General features: G+C 40.0%; 1 non-coding gene across 1 annotated transcript; it reads left to right on the plus strand.

Annotated features, from left to right (window-relative positions):
• The first annotated feature begins 2978 nt into the window (after positions 1-2978).
• LOC145556943 (small nucleolar RNA R71) lies at positions 2979-3085 on the plus strand. The gene has a single exon (XR_014092034.1). It is a non-coding gene; the product is annotated as a small nucleolar RNA R71 (small nucleolar RNA).
• The last annotated feature ends 1692 nt before the right edge of the window (positions 3086-4777 follow it).

Below are 4777 nucleotides of genomic sequence, written 5' to 3' on the forward strand. Positions count from 1 at the left end.
AAAATATTTTGAATTAAAACTGAAATTTTTTTGTATGAGAGTGAAGAGGATGAAGAGAGGATTACAAATATATAAAAAGTTTTGAATTTGAATTGGTAATGGAGGAGAAATCTTAGAGAGAAGTCAGAGAAAATTTGAGTTTTAGAGAGAGAAAGTAATGAAAGAAAGAAGAAATGAAGAAAGAAGAAGAAAAGACGAAGAAAAAGCCGTGGAACTTAGCTCGCGCCCGGTCGGGCGGTGGCTCGCTCGGTCGGGCGATCTGATCTAATATCAGGTTGTTTCTCGCGCCCGGTCGGGCGCCAGTCGCCCGGTCGGGCGATCTGACTTTGCAAAATTCCGTAGTCGCTCGCGCCCGGTCGGGCGATCTAACTACCTGATTTCCGCCTTGCTCTCGCGCCCGGTCGGGCGCCAGTCGCCCGATCGGGCGAATTTTTGCCCAGAATTTCTTCACTTCTCGCGCCCGGTCGGGCGAGGCTTGCCCGATCGGGCGGACAAATTAGTCCGTAAACGTCAAAATTCGCGCCCGTCGGGCGCCTCTCGCCCGGTCGGGCGAAATTTCTTATTTTTGAAGCCCTGCTCTCGCGCCCGATCGGGCGAGCTTCGCCCGGTCGGGCCCGAGACTAAATCGGGGAATGCTAATTTTATTCTGTTCTCAAGAAGTTGTCTAACTCTTTTCCTTCAAACCTGTACAAACACTCATAAAACTCATTAAATTCCCTCGCCTCTCCTCTCATAAGAAAAAAAGAAAAGAAAAACTAAACTAGAAAACATTAAAAATACGGGTTGCCTCCCGCAAAGCGCTGGTTTATGTAGGTCCCACACGACCTTCTTACCAATTACAATTCCTAGGACCCTTGGCCTAACGCTTGATCGGGTGGTTTCTCACCCGGTCTAGCGATGTTTAGGCTGCGATGCGGCTTCCTGACATAACCTGTGGGACGCCAAGTTGCCTTATGTGGTGGATCCTCCTTGACTTGGGATGGGGGATCTTCAATGCTACGCACTAAAAACCCTTCTTCGATCGAATGTTGCTTCAAATTGTCATTGCGTTCAACACTTGCAACTCGATCTGGCGGAACACATATTGTAGACTCAATTCGCACAACTTGCTCGATCGGTTCCACTTGTTCATCCTCGAAACCAAGACCAACATTGTAGAGTGCTCTTTCTATTGCATCGACTTCCTTCTGCCATTTGTCTATCTCATCTGAAAAGGATGCAACACAAGATACCGCCTCCAAGGGATCTTTTTCAAGAGCTTGGGGCTTGTTAGAATAATTGACAACCGCGTTAACACTGAAACATTTCTCCTCAGTCATGGAGCTTTTGGGGGTATTAATCAGATTAAAAACCACTTTATCGTCCCCTACTGATAGCGTTTACTTACCACTTCTAACATCTATGATTGCTCCTGCAGTGTTAAGGAATGGTCTACCCAAAATAATTGGGGTTTGCATATCCTCAGCCATATCAAGAACAACAAAATCTACAGGTATATAAAATTTACCTACTCTAACGGGGACATCCTCTAAAACACCTAGGGGTATTTGAAAGAACGGTCGGCCATTTGTAGAGTTATATTGGTAGCTTTTAATTTACCCATATTCAACTTAGAACACACAGATAATGGCATGACGCTAACACTAGCACCCAAATCACATAATGCATTATCAATTAAGAGATTACCAATATGACAAGGGATAGAAAAACTACCCGGATCTTTTAACTTAGGCGGAGACTTATTTTGAAGTACGGCACTACACTCTGTAGTGAAAGCTACTGTCTCTACCTCACTAATAGACCTTTTTCTCGTCAAAATTTCTTTCATAAATTTTGCATATGAGGGGATTTGTGTGATCAATTCAGTAAAGGGAACTGTTACCTTCAAATCTTTAACCACCTCCAGGAACTTACCAAACTGTTTATCCAAGTTTGTCTTCAATTGACGATTGGGGAAAGGAAGTTTGATAATAGGCTTTTGAGCATTCTTCTCTTTGTCTGGAGTAGCCACCTTCTCTGGAGTTTTACCCTGCAATGTAGAATTAGATGTGTTAGTATTATCCTCTAGCCCTGCAGGGCTAGCAACTACATTGTTTGGTTTAATGGAATCAAGATTAGCATTATTTAATAAAATAGGTTCATCAACTCTGGGCGTAGAGGGCCCTTCATAGTTTGAACCACTCCTTAGAGTGATTGCAAATGCTTGATCCGTAGGCCTAGTCGGCTGTGCCGGCAGGGCTCCCTGGTGGCTTGCTTGTAGAGTAGCGGAGAGTTGCGCAATTTGATTATCTACAATTTTATTATGCGCTAAAATTTGATCAATTGTCGCATCTCTGCTCTCCATGTGCTTTTGCATATTGACCAACATTGCTCTAATTTCCCCCAAAGAAGGGTCGGAAGATGAGGGGAGTTGTTGTGGTTGATTCTTCTGGCTAGCATTTGGGTGATAATACTTCTGCTGCTGTTGCTGTGGCACCTGTGGTTCTTGTGGTGGTGGATTTTGAACATTAGTGCTCCGGTAGGAAAGGTATGGATGATTCCGATACCCAGGATTGTAAGTGTTGGAGTATGGGTTATTCTGCCTATAAGCTTGAAAGGCATTAACTTGCTCCACGGAACTCCTGCAATCCTGCTCCCAATGACCTACAATACCACAATTTTCACAGAAAGCCTCATTAGAATTATTATTAATCGCAGAAACATTGGCTACGTTAGCAGTGCTCAGATTATCTAATTTTTGACAAATAGAGGTCAGTTGAGCTTGCAAAAAGGATACAGAGTCGACACTATGTTTCCCCTTGTTAGCAAATCCTCTGGGATTCCCATATTGGGAATTGTGTATTGCCATATCTTCAATAACCTGACCTGCATCATCAACATTAAGATTCATAAATCTCCCACTAGCTGCAGAGTCTAAAATTATTCTGGAAGAATTTCCAATGCCGTTATAAAAGGCTTGGATTAACTGCCATTGTGCTAAATTATGGTGGGGGCATTCTCTTTGTAAGTCCTTGAACCTCTCCCAAGCCTCATATAAGGACTCATCGGCTTCTTGGGCGAAGTTCTGAATCGCACTCCGTAGTACTGCTGTTCTCTCTGCAGGATAATACTTGTTATAGAAATTCAAAACAAGAGTTTCCCAGTCAGTTATACCAAGTGTAGTTCTATTTCAGCCATTAAACCACAATTTAGCTTTTCCAGTTAAAGAAAAGGGAAAGAGAATCTCCCTGATTTGGTCTTGAGTGACCCCGGCTTGCCTTATGGTGTTGCAATATTGACAATAGTCGGCAATGTGAAGATTCGGGTCTTCACCCTTGGCTCCACTGAATTGTTTCCTCTCTATCATCGTTATAAATTGGGGCTTGATCTCAAATTGAACTCCATCAAGAGCCGGAGTAGGGGTGAGATGTGGAAAATCCGTAAGCTTTGGTTGTGAATAATCACTAAGCTTCTTTGGAGCCGCCATCTCTGATTCTGTGTCTGATGATGCCTCTAAATCGCTAGAATCAGTTGGAGGATCGCGGTGATTATTGTTGTCATCACCAGAATCCGCCAGGATTTGCTTGTAGAAGTTTTTCTGTCTATGGAAGGAACGTTCGATCTCAGGATCGAATGGGATATAACCTGATCTGGAACACCTGGGCATAAACAAAAACTAGAAGCAAATATGAGATTTGTCTCAGAGAACTAACGCTCTCTGAGACAAAAGAGAAATAATCTAGACTACAAAAACAATCAGAAATAAAAATAAAACCGTTTCCCCGGCAACGGCGCCAAATTTTGACAAGGTAAAGTCGTATCCCCTAATAAAAAATAATTACCTAAATCACTAACTAAAGTAGATAGGGAAGTAGGGTCGATCTCCACAGGGAAACAAGTCTTTTTACTCCTAATTAAATATTATAATCTAAATTATTTAAGTAACCAATATTTATGGATGAATAAGAAACTAAACTAAAAAGAGTAGGAATAGGGAGAAAATAATATATAAAAGGATCTAGGGCATAGGTTCACCAATAAATAATATTCCGGGGTAAAATAGGGTAATCAATCATTGACATTGCATAAATAACATGATTAACAGGCTCTCGCAATTTATTAATCAACATAGATCTAACAGGCTCTCGCAATTTACTAGATCTAAGTTCTTATTGAAAATAGCCTTTAATATCAAATTAACATCTGCTCGATTCATCAATTTAATATTGCTATACTTTTACAAGCCGCAATTGTAAAACATTAAAACAATCCAATAAGAAATTATCATGCAATACCAACAATCAATAATAGTCAATCATAAATGCATCAATTAACCAGATTGTAAAGGGCTCTCGCTACTTATTACAATCACACAATTAATTTATCGATATTAAATCTCATCTCTCGAATCTTGACTTAACCATTTATAAATTAATTTGCCTATTGAAACTAGACCTAAACATTAATTCTCATCTCTCGATTCTTGAATCAATATTGTCAAACTCATGCATAAAAGATAGGCATAATCTAGTCACAGAGCATTAAATCAATCAATAGGAAATTAATCTAGCATTGATAATCAACAACAATAATTTACCCCTTCATATTATTTATTAGATCCCCATAAACCCTAGAAATTGAACTACTCACACATATTAAAAACTAAACTAAACAAAATAATAGAATAAATCATGATGAAAGAAATAAAATAAATAACTAAGATTAAGGGAAGAGAAATCGTTACCAAAATAAATCTGGAATTAATTAAAGAATTAATAACAAAGGTTTAGAGAGAGAG

The sequence above is a fragment of the Chenopodium album genome, chromosome 8 (assembly GCF_948465745.1).
Source record: "Chenopodium album chromosome 8, dcCheAlbu1.1, whole genome shotgun sequence".
Taxonomy (NCBI): domain Eukaryota; kingdom Viridiplantae; phylum Streptophyta; class Magnoliopsida; order Caryophyllales; family Amaranthaceae; genus Chenopodium; species Chenopodium album.